The sequence below is a fragment of the Trachypithecus francoisi genome, unplaced genomic scaffold (assembly GCF_009764315.1).
Source record: "Trachypithecus francoisi isolate TF-2019V2 unplaced genomic scaffold, Tfra_2.0 Contig01579, whole genome shotgun sequence".
Lineage (NCBI taxonomy): Eukaryota > Metazoa > Chordata > Mammalia > Primates > Cercopithecidae > Trachypithecus > Trachypithecus francoisi.
In genome coordinates, this window is record NW_022681442.1 from 14,239,791 (window position 1) to 14,257,413 (window position 17,623).

At 51.1% G+C, this 17,623-nt stretch overlaps 1 long non-coding RNA gene across 2 annotated transcripts in view; it reads left to right on the forward strand.

Moving 5' to 3' along the window:
• Nucleotides 1-12,579: 12,579 nt before the first annotated feature.
• Nucleotides 12,580-17,623, forward strand: part of LOC117064367 — a 68,891-nt gene continuing 63,847 nt past the window's right edge. For both annotated transcript variants that reach the window (XR_004429404.1, XR_004429405.1), the window contains exon 1: nucleotides 12,580-12,678. This is a non-coding gene — a long non-coding RNA (uncharacterized LOC117064367). The remainder of the gene's footprint in view (nucleotides 12,679-17,623) is intronic.

Sequence of the window (17,623 nt, forward strand, 5' to 3'; positions counted from 1 at the left end):
TAAAAGGCGTCTGAGAAATCACTGTCACCATTGCTGAGAGGGGAGAGAAATCCAGTCATTAGGTCCAATTCGATTTATATTGACTGTTGGCTTGATGTAGAAGATGTTGAATCCCTGCAAAATGTTGTTTGAATACCACAGGGAAACACACACAGAGAGACACACAGGTTTTTTTCTTTCCTAGGAGACTTTTGGGAAGGTTCTGGTTTACACTTTTCTCACAGGTGGCCTGAGATGTGATTGACAGAGTGATTTCCTGGGTCTCACTTTTGAAGTTCTAGATGGGCAGAGCAGAGCATGAATCTCTTTCAAAAGCAGCATGGAGGGACTGAATGCCTCCTCCAACTTCAGGCATTTGACAATCCCCACCCTGAATGGGAGAAAATACTTGAGGGTGAGAAACCTTTCAACAACTACTTAAGATATTTGAATGTTGTATTAGTCCATTTTCATGCTGCTGATAAAGACATACCCAAGGCTGGGCAATTTACAAAAGAAAGAGGTTTAATTGGACTCACAGTTCGACATAGCTGGAGAAGCCTCACAATAATGGTGGAAGGCAAGGAGGAGCAAGTCACAGCTTACATGGATGGCGGCAGGCAAAGAGAGAGCTTGTGAAGGGAAACTCCCATTTTTAAAACCATCAGATCTCGTGAGACTTATTCACTATCACAAGAACACCATGGGAAAGACCTGCACCCATGATCCAATTATCTTCCAGCAGGACTGTGCCACAACACATGGGAATTGTGGGAGCTACAAGATGAGATTTGGATGGGGACACAGAGTCAATCCATATCAAATATCGTCTTTTTTTTTTTAAATGGAGTCTCACTCTGTTGCCCAGGCTGGAGTGTGATGGTGCAGTCTCAGCTCACTACAACTTCTGAATCCCAGGTTCAAGTGATTCTCCTGCCTCAGCCTCCTGAGTAGCCTTCAGAATTGCAATGGGAAAAGCCTGGTAAACCTCCAGAATCCTGCCCATAGGGACCTGCAAAGCTAAGCAATGTCCACCTGAACAGTGGAACACCATGTGACCACTGGAGAACATTAACTCAGTGTTTACCATGGGAAAATATGGAAGACATATTATTCTTCAGTGAAACCAAAGCTCACAGAACAGCATGTCTGGGATAATCCAATTTAGGTAAACAAATAAATTTCTTCAAAAGACTGTAATACATGTGTCCGGGCCAAATGCTGATGGACCAGTTCTGAATGGAAGTTGTTCAACCCACCATGGTGTTGACAAGAATTAGTTCCAGGGAATAAAAATCATGGGGAGGGGGGAGTTTACTAGGGTGAAGATTTTTCACTTCCCAGTTGTAAATGTATGCCCATCCAGATTTTTTTGAAGTCTTATTTGCCACAAGTTCTGTGATGGTTAATTTTACACGTCGACTTGACTGGATGGCTGGAGGCCTGGAAGGCTGATGGAGCAATGGGTGTCTATGAGGTGTTTCCAAGGGAGATTAGCATGTGAGTCAGTGGACTGAGGGAGAAAGACCTATCTTCAATGTGGGTGCCACCATCCAATCAGCTGGGGCCCAGCTGGGACAAAGACTTCCACCTAGAGGGGCTGGGCTTGGAAAACCTTTTCCCTACCATCAGTTACTGAGTGACCATGAAACCCAGGCAATTTATGATGCAACAAGGGAATGCTGTCTCTGCTCATTAAAGCTACAATAATAGAATCATTTATGTCCCCTCCTTCCCCAGCATTCCCTGTGGCCATCCCCCCATGCCCCAACCTCTGCTCATTCCTGATGCTGAGTGTTTGCTTAGACAGATTGTCTTCCTAGGATGTCGTTCCTGCCCCTGGCTGGGGGAGCCCAGTCAGAAGCAAAATAATCCCAGCACTTTGGGAAGCTGAGGGGAGAAGATTGTGAGATCAGGAGTTCAAGACCAGCCTGGGCAATATAGTGAGAACTTGTCTCTATAAAAAATAATAATAAATTAGCCTGACATGGTGGTGCACGCCTGTAGCCCTAGCTACTCAGGAAGCTGAGGTGGGAGGATGGCCTGAGCCTGGGAGGTCGAGGCTGCAGTGAGCTCTGATCATGCCACTGCACTCCAGCCTGGGGAACAGAGTGGACTCCGTCTCAAAAAAAGCAGGTGGAGGAGGGGGGTTCACTCTCTCTGCTTCCTCTCTCCCTTTTGGAGCAGGCTTCTTTTCTCCTCCTGCCTTTAGACATCAGACTCCAGGTTCTTTGGCTTCCTGAGTGAGGAATGGAAGGACAGAGGGAGGAAGGAAGGGAGTGAAGGATGGAGGAAAGGAAATAGGAAAGGAAGGAGAGAGAGACGGAGGAAGGGAAGGAGAGAAAGAAGGAGGGAGAGAGGGAGAAAAGGAAGGGGAGAAGGAGTGAGGGAGGAAGGGAAGAAGAGAGGGAAGGAGGAGGAAGGGAAGGAGGGAGAGAGGGAGGAAGACGGGCAGGAAGGGAAGGAAGGAGGGAGGAAGGAAGGGAAGGAAAGAGGGAGGGAGAGAGCGAGGAAGGAAGGGAAGGAGGAAGGAAGGCAGGAAGGGAAAGAGGGAGGGAAGGAAGACAGGGAAGAAGCCTTCCTTCAAGTAACATCACCACCACTGACTTCTCCCCTGCGTGCACCCTCTATACAATGGACAGAATATTTGAGTTCCCCCTGTTCGTATTTTAAAATCCTAACCCCCAGTGTGATGGTATTAGAAGGTGGGGCCTTCAAGAGTAGTCAGGTCGTGAGGGTGGGGCCCTCATGAATGGGATTCATGCCCTTATTAAAGGTACCCCAGAGAGCTCTCTAGCCCTCTTTCCATCATATTAGGATACAGTGAGGAGCTAACCATTTACTCTCCAGAAGAGGGCTCTCACCAGAACCTGACCCTCCTGGCATCCTAATCTTGGACTTCCTGCCTCCAGGCAGGTGAGCAATGTCTGCCGTTTCTCAGGCACACAGGCCATGGTGCTTTGTTACAGCAGCCTGAACGGACCAAAGACACCGGTATCCCAGCAACTGGTGCACTGTATGGCCTTTATTTTTACCTTGATCTCCCCCTACCTAAGAACTTGAACCCAAGCCCATGTGAACCCTTGCCTTTCCCCAGAAGGCTTTGCGCTGCCTCTCCCAGGTGAGAGGGAGAGCCCTGTCCCGGCTCTCTCCAAATGTGAATCCTCAGAGGACAAGATTGGGTGTCACTAAACGTTGATCCCTCCACAGACCTAAGCACAAGGCTTTGCACACAAACGGAGCTGTGCACAATTATTGCTCATTGAGTTTACTTTTGATAATGATATCCTTTTCTGGCAAACTATTCCAATAATTAAAAAATATATACCTTTTATTGTATGATTGCCTTACTACAAAACTATGTAGATTGCAAATAAGCTTTGCTTTCAGTCATTCAAAGGAGCTCAGTGTGTGAATGCACAAGATTTTATCAAATTGTTCTTTTTCAGTGGACATCTGCCTTGTTTGTGTTTGATAAATAATGCTATTGTCCATGATGAATAATGCCACAGGGAACAATCTCTATGATCACATCTTTCACACCTATGCAATGATCACCTTTGGAAATTCCCAGTGGTGGCACAGTTGGATGAACAGTGGGAAATTTCCCATTGTGGATAGAGCCCATTTCAAAAACCTATTTCCCCATATTTCATGACTGTTTTCTTCTAGAGAGCAGCACAGCCCAGTGCCTGGGGGTGTTTTGGGAAATGCTGGCTGGAATCCCTTCTTCCCTTCATTGGCTGTAAGACCAGGGTCACCCCCCTCATCCCCTGAGCTTCAGGGTTTCCTCCACTGAAGAGATGACTCTCACCCCTCCTGCCTCATATGGTACAATGAATGGAGAAGCCCTGGGAGCCTCACATCTGTAGGGGTGGTTCCTGCCTTGGGTTCATCCTGGCCAGAGTCTTGGTCAGCATAGCCTTGAAGATTCTAGAAGAACGCTGGGTAAATAGAAACTGTAGATGTATAATTCTCCTCCATCCACTTCTTGTCTGTCCTCTCCCACCCAGTCATGTCTCCAACCCCATAACCTGCCAGGGGTGTACAAAAGAACCCCCAGGGAGCATGTCCAGCGTGCCTCACAGGCTCAGCTCCTGGCCCTGAACACCTTTATTTCCCTGGGAAATAACTCTTCTTCCTTTTTAAAATTCAGTCGTAGCTGGGTGTAGTAGCCTGTGCCTGTGGTCCCAGATACTCAGAAGGCTGAGGCAGGAGGATCGCTTGAACCCAGGAGTTCATAGCCAGCCTGAGCAACATAATGAGACTCGATCTTAAAAAAAAAAGTTTTAATTCAGTCTTGTTATTCTCAGGCAGAAATCTGTAATTTTCTTTACTATTGTCCTTTGAATCTTGCTCCAATTAAACAGCTTCCAATATTCTTCTAGAAGTTTCTCTAGGCAAACCAAGGGAAGAAAACTTTTGAGGACAGAAATGAGGATGAGACTGTTCAGAGCAGTGTTACTCGTCTTAGTCCGTTTTCTGCTGCTATAACAACACCACAGACTGGATAATTTATCAAGAATAGAAGTTTAGGTAGCTCACAGTTATGGAGGCTCGGAAGTCCCAGATCATGGCCCCAGTATCTGGCAAGAGACATTCCATGTTTGAAGATGGAAGGCATCACGTGGTGAGCAGGCACATGTGGCAATGTAAAAGGAGGCCAGACTCCCAGATAATAACCCAGTCCTGTGATAACAGCATTAATCCATTCATGAGAGGAGCTCTCTCAAGACCTAATCATTCCTTAAAAGTTTCACCTCTTAATACCATCAAAATGGCAATTAAGGCCCGGCGCGGTGGCTCAAGCCTGTAATCCCAGCACTTTGGGAGGCCGAGACGGGCAGATCACGAGGTCAGGAGATCAAGACCATCCTGGCTAACATGGTGAAACCCCGTCTCTACTAAAAATACAAAAAAAACTAGCCGGGTGTGGTGGCGGGCGCCTGTAGTCCCAGCTATTCGGGAGGCTGAGGCAGGAGAATGGCGGGAACCCGGGAGGCAGAGCTTGCAGTGAGCTGAGATCCGGCCACTGCACTCCAGCCCGGGCGACAGAGCGAGACTCCATCTCAAAAAAAAAAAAAAAATGGCAATTAAATTTCAGCATGACTTTGGACATTCGAACCATAACACTCCTCAAAGTGGCCGGTTGGCCAACTGCTTATTCTAGGCACATGATGGGATAGAGAACTTGGCAAAGACTGTCTTTAAGCAAACTTTAGACTGGCCCCTGGGAGCCCTGTTTCTGACTAGGTGTCACCCTGGGGCCCTGTCTTCAGCCTCCCTAGTTCAGTTGTAGCAAGAATTCTCCTAAGTCAGCTTATTGAGAGTCTCTCTCCACTCATGTTGTCTGATCTCCCTGACCTACCTTCAGCAAGATTCTGAAGTCCCGTGCTGTCTTTGCTGTATTCAGAGTTGAGCTTGATCTCGCTCTCCTATTGTGATAGTCTTGACACCTATCAGAGTAGTCCAGAATAAAGTCTTCCTTGCTGTTTGAACAAGGGTCAGAATAACTTTCTTTAACAATTGTTAATGTATTGCATTCTTCATCAAGAAAGCCTTGCTACCAAAAAAACTGCCTGCTGCACTAAACAGTGTTCTTGGGGATATAATTGACTGATGTTCAGGTGCAACCACCTTATCCTGTTGAGGACAGAAAACAGTTGCACACTTACATTGATGTGGTGCCCAGGGCACACTTTCATTTTCGCTAGTTTGAAACCTACAGTGGGGAGAGAATGCTGAGGGAGTGAGCAGGGGAAGAGATGCTTTTTCACACCAGCGCTCCATCTGGAATGCCAGGAGGCCCGCTCCAACACACCCTCAAAGCCTGGCCAGAGCAGGGTTGGTGGGTGCCAACCAACCTAGGCCTCTGATGCCTGTACTCATGGCAGGATCCTGCTGGTCCCCAGGCAGCAGGTGGGGATGTCAACAGGTGGGGAAAGAGCATTTCCAGTCCCTCTAACTTCTAGGGAGGCTGAGTCTCCATCAGCAAATCTTAACTTAGGGCCTACCATGTGCTGGCCTCGGTGCCTGTTGCTATGGGCATTGATAGTGCAGGCCATGGCCCTGCCCATATGGGGTTGACACTCTAGCCAGGCAAGGGCCCAGTGGCATGTGCAGTTGAGCCAGCAAGAACACTTTTTTTTTTTGAGACAGAGTCTCACTCTGTCACCCAGAATGGAGTGCAGTGGCATGATCTCAGCCCACTGCAACCTCTGCCTCCCAGATTCAAGCGATTCTCCTGCCTCAGCCTCCCGAGTAGCTGGGATTACAGGTGCATGCCCCCACACTTGGCTAATTTTTATACTTTTTGTAGAGATGGGGTTTCATCATGTTGGCCAGACTGGTCTTTAACTCCTGACCTCAGATAATCTGCTTGCCTCAGCCTCTCAAAGTGCTGGGATTACAGGCATGAGCCACCACACCCGGCCAAGAACACTTTTCTTTATTTCTGAAAGGAGGCAACAGTAACACGGCAATGACAGACATATCCATTGCCCACTGTAAGGAGAGAGGTGTTCGGCCCCTTCTTGGTATGACAGCAGCCAAAACCAAGGGTCACCTGAAGACTGCACAGTGCATGTGATGGGTGGTCAAGTAAGAGCCAAGCCCTGGAGGAAAACTTCCTCATTTGGATCCCTTTCTGGTTTTACCACTTATTGACCAGGCGACTGTGGGCAAGTCACTTCACCTCTCAGTCCTGGGGATCATAATAGCACCTCCCTTGTATGTTTTGTGATGATTCAAGGATGTAAGGACCATAGCAAAGTGACTAGCACAGAGCGAAGGCTGTTCTGACTCATCTCTTCTCTCCTCCAGGCTCCACCTTGCCCAGGTCTTTTCCCAGGTGAATGGTGAGTCCTTTCAGAATCAGACCCAGGCTCAGCTTTCCAGCCCAGCACCATGGGGCTCTAGAAGGCCTTCTATATCCTGTAGTCCTACCACATAATTAAGGCTCATTTTGAGCCATCTGCTGTTCATGCATTCATTTTTGTTGATCACCTATAATGTGCCAGGAGTTGTGCTAGGCTCTGAGGTCACAGTGGTGAGTCAGTCAGTCATCCTGCCTCGTGGAGCTAACACTGCATGGGGACTGGGTACTAATCAACATGCAATTAGAGCTGGAAAAATCGCTCGTTCAAGTCCACAGAGCTCCGCCATACTCTGGGGGCAAGACAGAGGCCTCCATGTGGGAGGTGGGTCATTAAAGCCATGGAGGGCTGCATCACCTGGCAGGGGTAGGTGGGTTGGAGCTGAAGAAGGAGAAACAGAGCTCAGACAAAACAGCTCAGGCTCAAAGAGGATGGGAGTGGACTCAAAGGAGGGGTGCAAAGAGGGAATTTTGAGGCCTCGGGTTCTGAGCGAAATGGGGCTGGCATCTTCAGGCCACTTGAAGGCCGGGGACATCGGTAGCCACCCACCTCAGAAGGCCAGCAACCAGCCACCTTGTAGTGAGCCCAGCTGTCCAGACCCATGGAAGGCCATCTGTGTGTGGTCCTCACTGTCAGCCGGGATTCCTCCATGATTCTGGAGAATGGGGGCCATTCACCTCTTAGATGGGCGAGTTACAGAGGGCCTGAAGGGCCTTGTGGAATGCAGTGGAAGACACAGCCTTGGCTCCCAAGTTGCCTCTGATCTCTGTGTGGGCCCCATGATGACCAGAGGGAGGCTTCAGACAGCTCAGGCTGTTTTGATACAAGCTGCTCTGCAGCCCCAAAGCTTTCCTTGTTCTTTGCATGAATTCGGCCTTCAGGGAGAGAAGGAACGTGCATCCCAAAGAAACAAACACGAGACTGCTCAGCCTAAGGGAGAGTGACAGCTGGGACCTGGAGCAGGCCCAGGCAGCAATGACAGGCCACACATGACAGTTGTCTGATTTGCCTGTGTCAATAAGAACTTTGCTGAAGCTTTCAAAACCAAAGATCATCCACAAAATGCACGGTCCCACTTCTTGTTTCCCCACCCAGACAGTGTATGCGGCTTTTGGAAGAGTCAGGATGCCTTTGTCATCAGAGCCTGGTGTGCCTCAGTCACCTGTTGAGAAGGAAGGAGGGAGGGTGCTAAGAAGGGAGGGAAAGGAGGCAGAGGGCTGGGTCCAGTGGGCTGCTACTACCCTCTCCCGCCTGCAATTCAGGGAGTAAGGAAGACCATCCGGTACCTCACCTAACATCCCTTCAACAATCACCACGCTTGAAGAACACACAGCCCAGCTGGAGAGAGAGGCCAGGACCCCACGTCATCACAGAGCAGGTACATCAAGAGCAGCTGGGGCGGGGGCATCCCGGAAAAGGGCACTGTCCCTGAAGGCTGCTGGTCCTGAAGGAGCTCCGGGAGGAAGGGGTGATGGTGGGGCCTTGAGGCCCAGGTAGGATCCAGAGCATGAGAAGGCAGATGCCTTTGGAAATGAAGCCCTTGGTCACCTCAGAAACATGGCAGTATTTGCTCTCTTGTGAATTATTTAAAGTGAAGGCAGATGTCAATCATCTCAAGCAGGTTTACATCCTAAATGCAACTGACCTGGTCCCACGTATCGGCCCCTGTGTTGTGGCCTAACAGCCCGGAGAACCTACAGTCCCCTTAGCAGGCAACATCACAGAACATTCCACCTGGAAAAACTTTAGGGAATCCTTGGTCAGTGGTATTCAGTTCTACCCCACCCTTTCCGTCTTTAATTATGGACTTCTTTTTTCAAACAAAACGTTATAGGAAGCCAAATATAAAACATAGCAAAGCAAAGCTACTCAGACCACATCAGAGATAAGAGACTCCGATCTGCACATGGGTTTCAGAAAATACCACATGAAAATGCCTGGGCTACTTCCACTGGCTTGTATACTGGAGAAACTGAGGCACAGAGAGACAGTCCTGACCGTACGCTACGAGAGAGCAAAGACCTGGTTGGTCTTATAGCACACCGAATCCCCAGCATCCACCTCAGTCAGTCCTGGCACATAATAGATGCTCAATAAATATTTGTTGGACAGATACAGATTTGTTGGATCAACATATATTTTTTGGATAAATGATATTTGTTGGAAGAGACACACAGGCAACGCTGATGGCCTTCGCACAGTCATCTCTGTTTTTCTTTTTTTTTCTTTTTTTTTTTTTTTTGAGACGGAGTCTCGCTCTGTGGCCCAGGCTGGAGTGCAGTGGCCGGATCTCAGCTCACTGCAAGCTCCGCCTCCCGGGTTTACGCCATTCTCCTGCCTCAGCCTCCCGAGTAGCTGGGACTACAGGTGCCCGCCACCTCGCCCAGCTAGTTTTTTGTATTGTTAGTAGAGACGGGGTTTCACCGTGTTAGCCAGGATGGTCTCGATCTCCTGACCTTGTGATCCGCCCGTCTCGGCCTCCCAAAGTGCTGGGATTACAGGCTTGAGCCACCGCGCCCGGCCTCATCTCTGTTTTTCTACAAATGCAACTACTTTTTGAAGAGACTAAAAGAGGGACTTGCCTCTGAGACAGGGTCTGTAACTGCCTGTGTTTGGAATGTACAGCATTTGAAAGGTTTTAATTCCCTGATCTAATGGCAAGAATAAAAGCAGAGGAGTAAAGGGCCAGGGAGGATGAAAAGGAGCCACAATTTGCATCCAAGATGGAAGTGCCCTTTGTTGTCCCACATCCAAGTCAACTTCAAAGTTTTCTGCTGCACGGAGATGCACATCAGTCACCATGGCAACCACCAATCTGCCCAGGCCACTCCACCCTAGCCAGCCCTCTGCCAGCCACAGCATGTGCCTGGCTTTTGGAGAGCTGGGTGGGGCAGAGAACACAGGGGCCACTGCTCAGCCTGGCCAGCCTTCATCAAGTATGTCTTATTGGCTCTCTGTCTGCGGGGAGAGGGGTCTGGGTCAGCACCTCGACTGGCTGCACTGTCATCCTGCAAACATGTATTAGTAGCCACCAGGTGCCTGTGCATCGGGTCACTCCTTAGAAATACACTCTAGTGCCTGGCACTAGTTGTCGCTGAACAAAGGCTTGTGAATGAGTCAATGAATGAAATCATAAGCAGAGTCCCCTGGGAGCTTCTAAAATAAACAAATGCCCAGCTCCACCACCTGAAACTGGCTGCATCAGCATCTCTGGGAGGTACAGGCAAGACTGGGGGGCTACAGGTGCACATGTGCTCCTCAAGTTAGAGCAGGAGGAGAAAGCTGAATGGAGACAGTCCGGGTGGGGCCGCTGGAGCTGCCACTCACGGAGATGGCAGGAGGGGTCTCGGTTTGCAATGTGTCGAGTTAGAGGTGCCCAGGAGGCATTTGGGAGTCCAGAGTTCTAGAGAGAACTCAGGAAGGGAGGCAGCCTTTTTATCCACCAGAGTGATGAGACCATGGTGAGGCTGTGGAGACAGATGTATTCGTCCATTTTCACACTGCTGATAAAGACATACCCGAGACTGGGTAATTTGTAAAGAAAAAGATGTTTAATGGACTCACAGGTCTAAGTGGCTGGGAAGGCCTAGCAATCATGGCAGAAGGCAAGAGGCAAGAGAGAGAATAAGAACCAAGCGAAAGGGGTTTCTCCTTTTTTTTTTTTTTTTGAGACAGAATCTCGCTCTGTTGCTCAGGCTGGAGTGCAGTGGTGCAATCTCAGCTCACTGCAAGCTCTGCCTCCCGGGTTCACGCCATTCTCCTGCCTCAGCCTTCTGAGTAACTGGGACTACAGGCACCTGCCACCAGGCCCAGCTAATTTTTTGTACTTTTAGTAGAGATGGGGTTTCACCGTGTTAGCCAGGATGGTCTCAATATCCTGACCTCATGATCTGCCCGCCTCGGCCTCCGGAAGTGCTGGGATTACAGGTGTGAGCCACTGCGTCCAGCCAGGTTTCTCCTTATAAAACCATCTGATCTCGTGAGACTTATTCGCTATCACTAGAACAGTATGGGGGAAACCGGCCCCATGGTTCAATCATCTCCCACCGGGTCCCTGCTACAGCAGGTGGGAATTATGGGAGCTACAATTCAAGATGAGATTTGGGTAGGGAGACACAGTCGAACCATATCAAGGAGCAAGAGACCGAGTATCCAAGGTATAAGCCGTGGAACACACGGGCCAACAAGGAGGGGCAGGTGAGGGAGATGAGAGTGAGCACCAGGCAAATGTGGTGCCTGGAAAACCAGGAGAACGTGACAAGCGCAGGCTGGAGAAGAAAGATAGTGGCGCCCAGAGCATGGAGGCGGACGCTGCAGAAGAAAGTCTCCCATCCAACATGTGGTGACTGCCGGTTGCTGTGCATGCCCCACCTGGGTTGGGGCTGCCTAGACTACCTGTTCCCAAAGACTGGGGCCTCAGTGGGGGCCACACTGAGAGTATCTCGCGAACCACCTCTAAGTACACCAGGCCTGAGGTTCTTACCTTGAAATTGACCTCTTCTTCCCCTGTCATAGGCAATGAGCTGAGTGCTGGAGAAAGCTAAGCCGTCCCATTATCTGCCTCCTAAACAGTAATGGGGGCCAGGTGCAGTGGCTCACACCTGTAATCCCAGCACTTTGGAAGGCCGAGGCAAGAGGATCACTTGAACCCAGGAGTTCAAGACCAACCTGGGCAACATAACGAGACCTCCATCTCTACAAAAAATACAAACATTAGCCAGACATGGTGGTGCACGCCTGTATTCCCAGCTACTAGGGAGGCTGAGGTGGGAGGATCCCTTGCACCCAGGAGTTTTAGATCAGCCTGGGCAAATAATGGGACCCTGTCTCTACAAAAAATTTAAAAAATTAGCCAGGCATGCCTGTAGTCCCAGCTACTGAGGAGGCTGAGGCAGGAGGATCGTCTGAGCCCAGGAGGTCAAGGCTGAAGTAAGCCATGATCACACCACTGCACTCCAGCCTGGTGACAGAGTGAGACCCAGTTTCAAAAACAAATAAAAACATAGTAACGGGGATGGCTTGTTTTTTGTTTGTTTTTTAAGATCTTGCACAGCTGGTCTCACTGCCACAGGATTTACATGTATTACCTCATTTGGGCCTCACAACCACCCTTTGAGGTAGGTACTATCTACTTCACTTACGTCTCAGTCAAGAAACCTGCCCAGCATTGAGGCTGGCCAGGCAGCCTGTCTCCACAGGCAAAGGTCTTGACCACTAGGGCACAACACCACTTCCCGGTCAGCACAACATCAAGGGATGCTCTGGGAGAAGCTTCTGGACTGGCCATTGACTTCCTTCCGCTTGACCCATCCACCAGGTACCTATGCTCTGGACACCTCTGGACAGGGGGCAGCTGTACCCATGGTAGAAACCAGGGCATGGAGTTTTGCTGTATCCCTGTCAAGCCCACTTTCTAGCCCTTGTTAGTTTGTGACTCCATGCTAATAAGGCAGGAGAATAGGGAATTAAGGTAACCAAGGGTTAAGGCAGAACCAAGAGAACAGCAGGTGCAGCCAGTTCTGGGCAAGATTAGGCAGCATCCAGGCCACGTGCTCACTCTGATAACAAGACAGAAGTCTTCACTTGAGCCTCTGATTGGTCGAGGGCCAATCCTTCACAGGGTGTAACCAATTGGAAACCTTTAAGGGGCACGTAGGGGTGTTACCAAATTCTTCTAGCTTAATAAAAACCCTAACAACCACTGTAATCAGGGATCTTGAGCCGCTTGTTCCCGCTTGCTCTCTGCACCTTGGCTGCTTCCTTCTCTTGTTGCTTTGTTCAACGCACCAAGAACCTGGACAACTCAGTCAAGACTCTCCATCCGGTAACACTAAAATTAATTCTACCAGGTGGGGATGGGCTGATGTGGCAGGAGGGGGCCTGGTGCCCGATGGAAATGTGGCTGGACCTCCATCTGGGGAGGACTTTGGAAAAGGCAACAGGAAGCTGGCTTAAGGGACTGTCCCTGGGACAGCATTTCTTCCTGTTTAATGCCTCTTGGCCAGGAGTGGGTCAGGTCTGGTGGCCGCCTATGCAATGTGAGGGACTCTCTTTAAGGAAAAAAAGAAACTACGAAGTTGTCCATTCAAAATTAGGTATGAACATTAATATTCATTTAGAATGAGAAATAACAAATTACGCACTTCACAATGCCAACAAATACAGAAACATACAATCATGTGAGCGTGTTGCCAGGGCTTCTCCCGGTCATGAGGTTTCAAGTAAGCAAGGAACTCTGAGCTTAAGCTTCCTCAGCTTCCCAGTAATTGGAAATAATCTCTGCCCTTAACAGCTCCCTTGCTGGGAGTCAATGGATGTCTCTGCCCTGGAAGGTCAGATCACCCCCTACTTCTCACCCATGAAAGTAGCAGCTACTCTTTTGGTGACCAGGCAGGCCCACAGGGGCTCTCTAAAGCACTACCTTCAGGAGTTTAGTCTGGCCCACCTGAACTGGGGAAGGGACAGTGTCAGGGAAGTTTTCTGCAGTTCTGAGCAGGGCTCCCGCACAAGCCTTCAGGGGCAAAGCCTCTGACCCAGGCAGCAATATTAACCTACTCCGGAGATTGGTGACAGGGATTCATTCGTGCACCGTTGTTGACCGAGTGCCCTCCCACATGCCAGCACAGTGCCAGAGCGAGGGGCAGATCACTGAGAACCACACAGGCACAGCTGAGAAGGTTTAAATGTGTGACGTGGGTACACAGCCTGCACATATTAGTTGCTCATTAAATGTTGGCTTCCTTCCCGTCCTCCCATTTGCCAGGCACCCTACTAGGCAGAGGCAGCGCCCAGCACAGAGCAGTGCATTGAGCAGCCCACATGCCAGTGCCCAAGAAGGACAGGCCACACCTACTTCCCACCCATGAAAGTAGCAGCTGCCCTTTGGTGACAAGGCAGGACCATAGGGACTGCCTTGGCCCATCCCCTCCCCATCCCCGGACAGACCCAGAAGCAGGCTCCACTTGTGTGAGGTTACCCAGCAGGGCAGGGACACGGCCAGGTCTCCTGCGTCCGAGTGACTCCTCTCTCACCGGCCCTCTTAGGAAGCGCGAGGCCCTTCCAGTCCCCTTCCAGTCTGGGCTCTCCTGGCCCTAGCGCTCCGGTGCAGGCAGGGGTTCTCGACCCCAGCTGAGAATCACCGCAGGGTTGGAGACCGGAAGCAAAGCCCCGGCCCCAGCATCCGGGCCATTCTTAGATCTGGCTCCTGACCGCCTGAGGCAGGGGGCTCCAGGTGGGACGCGACATCCGGACACGAGGAGCTCCCAGGTGTCGCTTACGAGCTGCACCCCGTCTGCCCGCAGGCCCGCAGAGAGGCTGGGGGGTCGCGAAGGAGGCGGCCAGGGTGAAGCTAGTGGGGGTGCTGGGATGAGTTTGGCAGGAGTTGAGCTTGGGGAGACAGCGGTGCGAAGCGCCCCTCCCGGGGACGGAGGTGAGAACAAGAGTCCGAGGCGTCCCCTCTCAGGGGTCCATGGTGGAAGGCTGGAGTCGGACGGGGGAGCCCTCCCCGGGGACCGTGGCGGGACATGTTCTCTCCCGGGAAGACTCTTCCTCGTGTCGTGGGCGGGGAAGGCGGGGAGTGTGGGACGCGCCACCTGCTGGCGCAAAGCTCGGGGCCCGCACGGTCTGGCCGCGCCACCTGGTGGCCGCTTGGGAAAGCTCAGCCCGGTCTCACGACCCCTCCGGAGTCGACTGGGTCGCGGGAGCCTAGGGGCCGCCGGCGTGTGCGGAAGGGTTCCTCCATCAGCTCCAGCACCCCGCGACCTTCGAGTCACGACCTCATCCTGGGGCGCCTGGCCTGGACTAGCTGCGCCTCTTCTGGGAGCGCCCACTCTCGCAGCTCCTATGGTCCCCAGGGATTGGGCCTCCCCGGAGGGACCCCTCTTCCTCCTCGACCGCCCCCGCCGCATCTCTTTGGCTGTGTCATCTTGAACAAAATCTCTCACTGGCCCTGATCTTCAGTTTCTTCGTATTTTAAAGGTGGGGGAGGGCACTAACAATACGGCAGGCAGGGCTGGTGGACCACTGAACGGCACGATCACCACAGCGGCCGGGTGAGTCGCACTGAAGGCTTTGGTCCAGGTACCGGGAGGCTGGAGATGAGATGTGCAAGCGGAGCAGGGCACTTCTGCACCCGTGAGTAGGAGATGCAGTGCGTGACCGTCAAAATCCCCTCCCCTCCTGAGTCCGGGAGCTTCCGGGGCAATTTCCAGGACCCCCAATTTCCGGAGGTGGACTTTAGACTGAGACCCCGCAGGCCCTCCCATGGAGCCGGGTGCTGCTGAACCGTTGTCGGTGGTCCCCCAAGTGGAGTCCAAGCCAGGCAAGAAGCAGCCTCCTGGGATCACCAAGAGAAACCTGAGTTTGGAGAAGATGAAATACTACCTCTTATTAAGACAGGATCAGGGCCGGGCGCGGTGGCTCAAGCCTGTAATCCCAGCACTTTGGGAGGCCGAGACGGGCGGATCACAAGGTCAGGAGATCGAGACCATCCTGGCGAACACAGTGAAACCCCGTCTCTACTAAAAATACAAAAAACTAGCCGGGCGAGGTGGCGGGCGCCTGTAGCCCCAGCTACTTGGGAGGCTGAGGCAGGAGAATGGCGGGAACCCGGGAGGCAGAGCTTGCAGTGAGCTGAGATCCGGCCACTGCACTCCAGCCTGGGCGACAGAGCAAGACTCTGCCTCAAAAAAAAAAAAAAAAAAAAAAAAAGGATCAGTTCCAGTCTCAGGGAGGCCTCGCTGGCTGGAGGGCCTTACCCGCTTCAGCATCCCTGCCCAGGACCCAAGCCCTCATGCTTCCCCCAGGCTGCTGTTCTCACAAACTGTCCCCACAGGGAGGCTGCAGGGAGCATTGGATGAGAGGCACACGCAGGACTCAGCACAGGGCCTGGTGCACAGTAGGTGTGCAGCAAACGCTGGCTGCTCTCCTTGGTTTTTCTGTGTACCTAAGTCCCACCCAGGGTCCTTCTCTACGTGGAAGATGCTGCAGAGTAGAGATTTGAGGATTAAAAGGGAAAAAAAGCAATAAGGATGAAAAAACTCACGATCATTTTATTTGGGCAGCTCATAGTCTGGAGAGGAGAGGACAGGTGAGAACCTTGTTATCCTGTAACAGGAAGGGGTAGCAGGGGACGGAGTGGGAGCATGGAGCACACAAGGGTGACTACTTTCAGGAGTCAGGGGATGCCACCTAGTGGAGGTGACATGTGAACCGAGCCTGGAAGGTACGACTTCATCCCAGAAGGGAGAAGGATACCTCAGGCTGGGAGAGCCACTAGTGCCCTGGTTCTCAATTCTGACCACATGTTGGGTCACCTGGGAGACCTTTTAAAACCCCAGTGTCCAAGTGGCACCCCAGATGAAGAATGTCTGAATCCTGGAGGGTGCTTTGGACTAAATGTCTGTCTCCCCAAAATTTATATGTTAAAACCCTAACCCCAATGTGATAGTATGAGAAGGTAGGACTTTTGGGAGATGATTAGCTGTAGACGAGGTCATGAGGTTGGAACCCTCATAATAGGATTAATGCCCTTATAAAAAGAGAAAGAGCCACAAGATCTGCCTGTCTCTGCCTGTCTCTGCCTGTCTCTGCCTGTCTCTGCCTGTCTCTGCCTGTCTCTGCCTGTCTCTGCCTGTCTGTCCGCCTGTCTGTCCGCCTGTCTGTCTCTCTGCATCTCTGTCTTTTTCCCTCTTTCTGTCTGTCTCTCTCTCTATGCATGTCCCAGGAAGAGGACCCTCACCAATAATCCAACTATTCTTGCTTTCTGACCTCAGACTTCCAGTCCCCAGAACCATGAGGAATACATTGTAGTTTTTGAAGTCACCCAGTCTATGGTAACTTGTTAGAGCAGCCTGCACTCACTGAGATGGCAGGGAGGGGAATTTGTTAGGGCAGCCTGCACTCACTGAGATGGCAGGGAGGGGAATTTGTTAGGGCAGCCTGCACTCACTGAGATGGCAGGGAGGGGAATTTGTTAGGGCAGCCTGCACTCACTAAGATGGCAGGGAGGGAAATGCTATGAAATGTCTGACACTCCCCAGGTGTCAGTGTGCAGGCAGGGTTGGGAACCTCTCAGCAAAGGCTTGAAGGAACAAATTCATACGTCCGCACAGGGGCCCAGAAGTAAACAGCTCAAGCAGAGGCAAGAAACAAGGGGCAGGGGGGCACAGCGGACCGTTTCCTCAGAACCATGGAAGAATTCCAAGTAGCAAATAAGCAAATAATCATGACCTTTAATTTGCATAATGTGGACTCCTGACAACCACCATGTTTGCATTTGAACAGCACTTGCTATTGCCTCAAGAAGGGAGTGGCTGAGAGGTCCAGTATAACTTGTAATGAATTTACCTCTGTGTTTCTGAGGATGCTGCTGATTCATCTTTGGACACTCTGAGCCTGGAAAATAGCCAGCATTCAGTGAATGTTTGAACTGAAAGAACAGCCCTTCAGTGTGATCATGGGCTCCTACTAGAGTGGCCAGTGTTGATTGCATTTGGGTTCAAGCTTTTTCTGTATCTTAATTGGGCTAATGTGGTCTGAGGGATGTCGAGAAACTCCACAGAAACCCTAGTGCCTATGACTACTCCCTGAAATCCCACTGTTGGTGCTTTCTGTCTTTCACTGGTTCTTGCCTATACCTTGTCAGTTCCATTGCCAGAGGTAGGTCTTAAAGGGTTGGAGGGGCAGAAAGCCTGCTAGTTGTAGGGAAGAGGGGAAAGATCCAGAAAGACCCCTCTGAGAGATAGCCTTGGCATTGGCCAAGACCTAAG